Below are 9654 nucleotides of genomic sequence, written 5' to 3'. Positions count from 1 at the left end.
AGCTAATGGTCAAGATGAATCTCTCTCTCTCTCTCTCTCTCTCTGAATACAAAAATGGATTCAACCCCTTAAAATTCCCTTGAATACATGGAATAAAATAGCTTAAGCATGCACTTTCAACAAATATTTGTTCCATTCAAAATTAACCCTTAATAAAAGAGACAAAATGTAAAATAATAATAATTGAAATGTTATAACAATAAGGATTCAATTTCTAATTACTTTATATGATATATAAACATTTATTATTATTATTATTAGGTAAGTCATTGACATTGAAATAATTTAGTTAACATGAACCTTACTTTAAGTAATTAAAGTAATTTAATTAAATACATTTCAATATTACTTTCAATTTGTTTAATTTCAATTACTTCTTCTCTTTTCCTATTGAAATATTTTATTGTGGTTCACATATATACATATAAGTTTATATTTTTTCAAAGCTGAAATTAAAATATATAAGTTAACATGGATATTGTAACGCACCTTGGTAACCTCACATGTAAAAGCAGGGAGTTAGAATTTTTTACACAAATTACCCACAATCACTACTCCACATTCCTCATCAACTATTAGATATAATGTTCATTAGTACATCAAGTAAATTGCAATAGAGGATAGTAAGTTGCATAACCATTGAGAACCACTGTTGTAGTATATTAACATAAATTGTCTCATGAACATTGCATCTATTTCATGATTCCCTTAACCATATTAATTAATCACATACTTGACATTATGATTATCACATCAAATAAGGAATCAACATCATTAAGGATTCAACACCATCAATCTGACACAATAAGAAATCACATCATTGAACACCGATATACCCTGGAAACCCCGTAGGGTGAAAACCAACAAATGTTTACTTTTATTATTAAATGCTCGTGAGGGTTTTCACCCCTCACTCAATGGCTTATAAGGGATTCCATCCCTTATCCATTGTTATAAAATATTACAATGATATATCATTAAAATGTCACATATCTAGCTAAAAGCTATTACATTTTCCATGAAACCCTTTACCTACATATCACCACTCTCTACATCCTTGTGGCATGATTGTTCTTTCAATGTACAATCCCGCAACTCATACTCATGAGCATGGACCGTTAGTTCTTTACCTACCACAATGTTAAACATCATTTTTTTGTTGCACAAACCACCATCATTTCCTGTCATTGTTGTCATCAACAAGCTTTGGCAACAAGATTAGATACAACATTAATCAATCAATAATCAATCTCTAAAAGTGATCTTTTAACATCTACTCTTGTGCATGAGTTGTAAATATAATATCACAACAAGCTTCTTCTAACAACGTTGTGCACAAATAATTATCAATCATGTCATAATAATTAACTAGTACATATATTCAAGTAAATACTTGTTTTACTTTCCACAATTCTTATTCACACTAATGCATATTTCTCTTTAAAATATCTAACCCAATAGTTCTACAAATCCATGTTTCTCTTTAAAATATATAACACAATAGTTATATCTTCACACATATAATAAACTATTGTTTCTATGCTTTTGCATATGTGTTCTTTTCACATAGTTTACAAAGTTATTATGCATTTGTTTCCATGAAAGTATCATAAAAAAGTTCTTGTGCATTTGTTTTCAAGAGCGTATCATATTCAACCTTTCTTTTGGGCATAAGAACTAAGATAACAATAATGGTAACCCTTTATGCATTAACCATGCAATTAAATCAAATTATCCAATATGCAACACACAAATCCTTTACCTTTTTACTCACCAAAACATGTAACTTTTGCAAACTCTTACAAAGGGATTAACAACATTAACTTATCTTTCATGCATAAAAAGATATATTCTTTCCAAAGAAGGCTCCTATGACTTATCTCTGTGCATTTCATTTTCATTTATGCATAGGTTATTATATTTTTTCATAACTAAGTATTGTTTTTCAAGAGAACTCTCTACTCATGAGGATATTTCACAAATTACCCTCTTTAATCTATATTCACTTCTAGGAAATTGACTACGAAATCCCTTTTTAAGAAAAGAGAATTCATCCTATCTTTTCTTACATAAACACATATGCATGTTATATAAAGACAATAAATGTTACTTATCTTTTAATGTTACAAATATACCTAATAACCATCTTTTCCTATATATAGTAATAACAATCTCTAGCTACATGTAGTAATATATTTTCTCTACCAAGAATATATATATATATATATATATATATATATATATATATATATATATAATAATCAATATTTATCTACATGCAGTAATATATTTCTTTACAAGATGAATATATAACCTTAATCTACATGTAGTAATATACTAAATTACCCATACTAAGGTTATTCAAGTAAAAACCCTATTTTCTTTACCAAGAGGAATATATAATCTTTATCTACATGTACTAATATATTTTCTTTGCCAAGAAAATATAAAACATCTCTTCTCAAGAGGATATCTTGGGTACTTAGCAAGAATCTTGTGTAATTTATCCCAAAGAAATAATAAAGCTACTTAGCTTTTAACACTCTCAAGAAAATCACAAAACTACTTAGCTTTTACTATGCATAAACTAAGCAACAAATATTTTAAAGAGGACTTATATCTCTACAATATTTTAATGCATAAGAACTTTGCAATTCCTTGCAATAATTTGTGCAGAAAAATAAAAAATATACTTTAAAGAACATGAACATTATTGGTCATATCTTCCTATGCAAGAGATTAATTTATCTTTTTCAGTTGTTCCACCAACAAGCTATCCAAAACAAAAACTGAGCAACAATGCCACTGTCAAGAGCTTGCACTAAAGCTTCATCATCTATTACCCCACCTCTAGCGACATTGATAATTGGGACTCCTTTCTTCATCTTACGAAAACTTTCATCATTGAAAACCTTATCTCTCGTGGGAGTCAGTGGCATATGGAGAGAAATGAAATCGGCAGTAGAAATGGTCCCATCTAATGATACTAGATCCACACCTACAGCACGTGCTCGATCAGCAGCAGCATATGGTTCATGTGCAATAACATGCGTCCCCAGCCCCTTTGCACGCCGAGCAACTTTTGATCCAACCTTTCCGAAACCCATGAGTGCAAGTGTCTTTCCCACCAGTGACACACCCACATACTTATTGCGTTACCATTTTCCGGTACATGGCTAATAGCCATGGAGAAAATTGAAATACTTGTCAGAAACTCGTCAATAACCCTGAGCACCCTCAGATTGCCTGCCTTTCTTGATTTCATCCTCATTTAGTTTTCACGAATATCAAGAATTAGTTTTTGTAACTAATTCGTAACTTTAAATTACTATTTCATAACTGTTTGATTTTACATTGAGTATTTACGATAGGGATATTACATATATTGAAATGGTTTAGGTTTCCAATTGAAATATGAAAATATAAATGATATCAACTTTATTTGATTTTTGTTTTAATTATTTTATAATAATTTTAAAATTTGAAATAAAATTATCTTATATTTCATATTTCATATGAAAATATTTTATTTATAAATGAGAGTGAGAATGAGAGTGAAATATTTTTACCATACTTTATTTTAATTATTTTAAAAGAATTTTAAAATCTGATATAAAATTCTCTTATTTCATATGAATAAGGAAATATTTTATTTATAACTAAGAATGAGAGTTAACTATTTTTACCATATTTCCTTTATATTGAGTTGTAATATCAACAACTAATAACAGTTAGAGTAAGACTACATTTTACAATATTTTAAGTAATCTATATATATATATATATATATATATATATATATAAGAGAATATTTTTAATTTAAAGAATAAGAATATATTATTTTGATTTTAAAAGGGATACAAGTCAATTTCAAGTTGAGCATGGACAGAATTACACATCACCCTCATACCTGGTTGTAGAATTGCATCCCAAAATAATAGTTGATATATAAATTGATAAAATAATAGTATAAAAAAAAATAAAATAAAAAAAAAATGATAAATAAAAATAATAATAATAATAATAAAATAAATAAATAAATAAATTATGGAAAAAAAACTCATTATTCAAAATTTGGTTTAAAAAGTAGGTAATGGAAAAATTTGTAAAATTCTTTAAAAAAATGAAATTATGGCAACTTAAAATGACTTTAATAAGTTATTGTTTGGAAAAATTATATTAAAAAAATATTACATACATTAAAAAGATTATTAAAAATTAAAAATAAAAAATAAAAAATTAATAAATTGTTATTAAAAACAAACTTTAATAAATTGTTATTTAAAAAAAAATTATTAAAAAAAAAACCTACATACATTAAAATATATATATATATTTAAAATAGTAAAATACAAAATTAAGTGTTTACAAAATTAAAAAATTAAAAAACGAAAGGCAAAAAGCATGTAGAGATACATTATTATATGGTTGAAGCACATAGAAACATATATAAATATGTCTAAAGCATTATTATATGCAAATGTGTTAATTAAAAAAAAAACAATTTAGTAATTAAAAAATGCAATTATACTAAAAATGTTGTTGTAAGCCCAAACGTATTTCAAATAAAAATTATCAAAATAGTAAATGCGTTTTTTTATAATTTTCAGTAACATAAATTATAAAATTTTCATAAGTATAAATAACTATTATAATTTATTTTATTTTATAATTTAATTTTAATGAGTTAGATTAATATTAAATTAGTGTATAATTTTTTTTAGTTTAATAATTTAGTTTTTTAATTCAAAATTAAAATTAATAAAGAATAGTTGAAGATGAAAGCTAATTCAAAGCATATTGTTTTTGGTTGGGTAAAGGATTTATTTATTAATCAAAGAAATTTATATATAGCTAGAATTTCCAAAAGAGGACTAAAATTTAGGAGATATTTAAAAATAACAAGTTGTTTATCAAGAATAGATAATCAAATATTACTATGATAATCATAATAACATCCTTGAGGATTAAATATTTCAAAATCATAATAACATCTTTGAGGATTAAATATTTCAAACGGGTGAATGCCTCTAGCATTAACTTGACTTTCCCTGGGTTCACTAATTTTTTAGGGTCTTCTTGGATATGTGCCTTATTGCTCTAATGATCTCATTTTTTGGCTTCTTTGTCTTGCCTAGAGACCACCTTGAAATCCATTTTCTGAACCCCTAAGACTGGACTGTGAGGAATGCAAGTCCAATTTCTTGACTAAAGATAGGCCTTATACAAAATCCTAGCCTCGTGACCTCTCATGTATGTCACATATTTTCCATGTCATGATTTTGCAAAGGCAATATGTCATGGGTTATCCAAATCCATATCTTCTAGTGGGGCTTATGTTTCATCTTCTTTTGAAAAGTAGCTAATCATCTCCTATGGTAATCGATTTTGTTGGTGTTCTTCAAGAGAATTTTGCATGACCTCTATAGGGTTCTAATATTTACCTCTTGCTTATTGAATACTTCACTGAATGTTGACTTGCTCTAGAGACTCCTTCAGAGAGGAGAGAGACTCGAACCTATTTTCATATCTAGGGCTTTGGTCAAGATTTGAGGTACACCGGGGGCTCAAATTTTTACTTCGTCGGGGGATTTTTCCTGAATCAACTAGCTCTTTCTAAGAAGGGTTTTATTCAAACATTTCCTTGGTGTTCATAAGGAATTCCCTAATAAGATGCATGTATTTATGACATCGTCTGCATCTAAAAGGGACTTGTTCATAATCTAGAAACTTCTTCGACACATTATATTGATAACAAATATCTATAGAGGTAGGAAGAGGCTTAGAGATATTCATATAAACACCAATTTGTGCATATGAAGTGTACCTTCGTCTCTTGGTAGCCTTTGATACTTTGAAAAAGTTTCCAATGGCATTATTGATGCCTTCAAGGGTTTCCTCCTCGCAATATCTTTTAGGGAGAGAAAAGAGACAGACCCACACTAGGGCTACAAGGAAATTCTCATTCTTTGGATCATACTGATCATTCCATAATTGCATGAAGAACATTGTATTGTCGAAAAAAAGTGGCCCTCCTTTAAAAAACTTCGATATATCTCCTAAGCTAGAGAAAATGACTATAAGAAAACCCTTTTCCCTGAACTATAATTCTATTTAAGCATTGTGGTTCCATTTATTGTGGATCCACCCAATCAAATAATTTTCAGAGGGCCGTAATCTAATAATTTTGCATATCATATTGTGATCCTGCATATATTGGATATATTCTCTAATCTTACTAGATTTAACCTTGTATTTTGGATCTTGCAGTACTTTTGGTAAGAAACGCCCTAGATTACTAGCTTGCCACGATGCACCCAGTGGAGGGTATGTTGTCAACCTAGAAATCTCACTTCCTCTTGTTGTGTAATGAAAATGATGCCAAAGATGAGGATATTTATAGGGAATTCTAGTAGATCTAGACTCATTATGAACTCCCAAAACAATCTGAGTAACGGAAGGGGTAAATCCCCCTCCAATGGAGCTAAGCATAGACTATTATGTAGAAGAAACGGTTAGTGGTATTTCCATTTATTTCTAATATGTTGATGAGGAAGCTAAAGGATTGATGAGGAACTTGAACGATTGATGGCAAAGGTAGTTGAAGAATTATTGATCACATAGTTTAATCCGTACTCACACATTTCACTTTTGAATCAGGTGTTCAATGTTTATCATACTTCCAAGAGTATTGGCAAAAATCAAGCACATGGGCTTTGAATATCAAAGGCTCGACATGGTTTTGTGTTATTCCATTCACACTTAGGTTTTTGTGAAGTTACATGAATATTTAGTCAAATATCTAGTCAAATTATCTCCTAGTGCATAGGTAGTTGGTCCAGTGAACTACGTTGATGCTCCATTATCTGTGTGATTTCTTCCTAATCCTATGCGATTTGAATTGGTATTCATATCACGCATCCTTTATCTCATTAAGCATGCATATTGCTACTCAAAATAAATTTTCTACACATAAGAACATGGGTGATGGAATTCAAAGTGTGAGGCAAAATCAATTTCAATATAGCCAGAGAAAGTTGTCAAATGAAACTATGAAAGATTGTTGTTGGTTTATCTCTCTGTGTGACATTTTGTCGAGAGCCTTGAGAATATTTCCATCTATGAAGTTTAGCTCAATAGTGTTTCACAAATAAAATGCATATATGTTTCTTTCATAAGATAATATATGTGCAATTGAAATATATGATTTCTTCGATTATGCTTGAAAAATGACATTGAGAACAGACGAGACAAACAATTGCAATTACATCTAAAAGTCCACATTCATTGTTGGTGATAGTAGGTTCCTATTCCAATGTTTCATATCTGTTACAACCTAAATGTGTGGTGATTTTTACATTTTTCAGAGGTATGCTAACTAGCAACATTCCACTAGGGAGGACATTCTTGTAGGGTATGTTCAAACCTATTACCATTAAAACATGGCAGCCATTGTACACCTTGTTCATGGTAAAGAGAAAAATTGCAACCAATTTTGTGGAGATTTTGTATGGAGATTGGAATCAATGGATGTGTCAGCTTAAAAGGATATCATTGATAAATGGTCTAAAAGTGATGCTCTATTCATACATGTTGAATATAATATCATAATTGAAGTTCCAACAAATTAGTTTATGTTCTGAAGGAGGTCGTAATGTGGAGCACAAGATGGTTGTAAACAATCTTCATACCCTCTCTTTTGACACTTTATTGGATAGAAGATATCAACAATTCTAGTTCTTTTTGGCTGAAGAAATCTTGGTACATATACTAGACTAAGGGTGGCTGCTACAAATTCATTAGTCAAGAGAGAATTGCATGTCAATTTCTCATAGTTATCAGGAGAACAAAGATTAACATAATTTCTGCAATAAAACCAATGATGAGAACCCTCAAAGCAATTCTTGGAGCATGATGCAAAGATCAAGATTCAAGGAGGAGAAACAAGTGCGAGAATAATCAAGAAAGTAGCCCATACTGGACATAATTTTTAATTCAGGTTAATCTATGCATTACAAAAATGATAGATATGATTGACATAAACCAAACTACTCTTAATATGGATAATAAAGCATTAAATGCACCATAATGATAAAATGGGTATGACACATTCTTCTTACTTTGTTGCACTAGAAGATCAATCAAATAAAAAATGTAATGAAGCTCTAGAGGCATATGAAAATAATGATCACAATTTTAATGAGATGGAATTTAAAAAGTCTTCTGAGGTTATAGACTTTTGCAACTTGAAAATAGATGAATATGAGAATGTGGTTCCAAGGAGAGAATTGGAAATGAATGGGCCATGTGAAGTTGGAAAGACAAACCAAATCATTTCAAATCCCTACATTGGACTACAAATAGATAGCAAGTTGTGTGTGTGTGTGTGTGGAAGAGTTGCTAGATAAGTGAATTTTGGAGAAACTTGATTCGAAATTTGCAGAAAAGAGAGAAAAATATAGAGAGGAAGAGGAGAAAAAGAAAGATAGAGGAGTAGAGAAGAAAAATAGGTAGATACATAGTACAAAACAAAGCCAAAGAGAAAGAAGAACTCATAATTCAAAGTCCAAGTAAACCAGCTAAGTAAATTTGTATTCTTGTTAGGGGATTGGTTTATCCTTTCAAGTAGTAGCTTGAAAAATAATAGGTTGAAGATTGTAGGAAGAGGGAGTGGGTGCTCCCATCAAGTTATAGATTGCAAAAGAAAAGATATGTTGAAGCCCTGTGTAGGTAGAAGCCCACAAAAATATATGTAAAAGAGGGGTGGGTGCTTTCCTTTACCTCACAAAAAAAAATGTGGTTTTCTCCCTTTATGGGTTTCCACTTATATTTGGTGTCTACATGTGTTCGATGTGTTGCTTGTATGTTTGATTTTGTATTCATGGTTAATTTCTGACTCTACAAATTGTTAAATAAAAGGAAATTTTAAAAGTTTGTTGAAACAATTTGAAATTGGTTATTACTAAAAGACACAATTATTGATTCAACCCCTGCTCCGTAATTTCCTAGTTTCCAACAATTGGTATCAGAGAAGGTTCTTTCTATGTCATCCTAACAGCTGGAAGTAAGATCTAACTCATAGAAATGGCCAGTCAGGAAGGGTGTTAAACAAATAAAGATCCTTTATTTATGTAATATCCCCAATTTTTATTTTTCACATTAGAGACAATTTTGGAAAGATGAGGCATTTCCGGCATTGGGACTTAGGAGGGAAAAAAGGAAAATTGTGGCTCTAGTGGAATGTGGGGCCACAAGAGAGAGAAATTTGACCCAAGGAGAGAACTTGCACTCTTGGAGGAGGAGGTGTGGGTTAGGAGAGAGAAAGAGAGTTGGGGGCACCAAGGATAGAGAAGAGAGGCCAACAAATATAAATAAGGAGGCCTTCATTTTGATTTTTTGGACAATTTTACTTTTGAACATAAGTTTCCTTGAGCTGTTTAGCCTAGTCAACCAGTGTTGTTTAGAAAAAAAAATCCAAAGCATTAATTCCACCTCTACCTTCAATGAACTTGAGTGCCACCCTAGGAGACTAGAGAGAAATCCATCCCCGGTCTTTCGAGAGCCACATTGCAAATCATTTCAGCTAGTGCATGCTTCACCTTGGGTGCATAAGAGATATTCATGGGGCTTAGTGGAGCTAGAAAAAGGGGGTTT

The 9654-nt window shown here is 30.4% G+C and overlaps 1 pseudogene; it reads right to left on the bottom strand.

Moving 5' to 3' along the window:
• Positions 1-2753: 2753 nt before the first annotated feature.
• LOC149154625 (D-3-phosphoglycerate dehydrogenase 2, chloroplastic pseudogene) lies at positions 2754-3107 on the bottom strand (annotated as a pseudogene).
• Between the last annotated feature and the right edge of the window lie 6547 nt (positions 3108-9654).

The sequence above is a fragment of the Pinus tabuliformis genome, chromosome 9 (assembly GCF_031772625.1).
Source record: "Pinus tabuliformis cultivar Carrire ecotype Pingquan chromosome 9, CPIR1, whole genome shotgun sequence".
Lineage (NCBI taxonomy): Eukaryota > Viridiplantae > Streptophyta > Pinopsida > Pinales > Pinaceae > Pinus > Pinus tabuliformis.
Note: the sequence above shows the minus strand (reverse complement) of the source record. Positions and strands in the feature narration are given on the sequence as shown.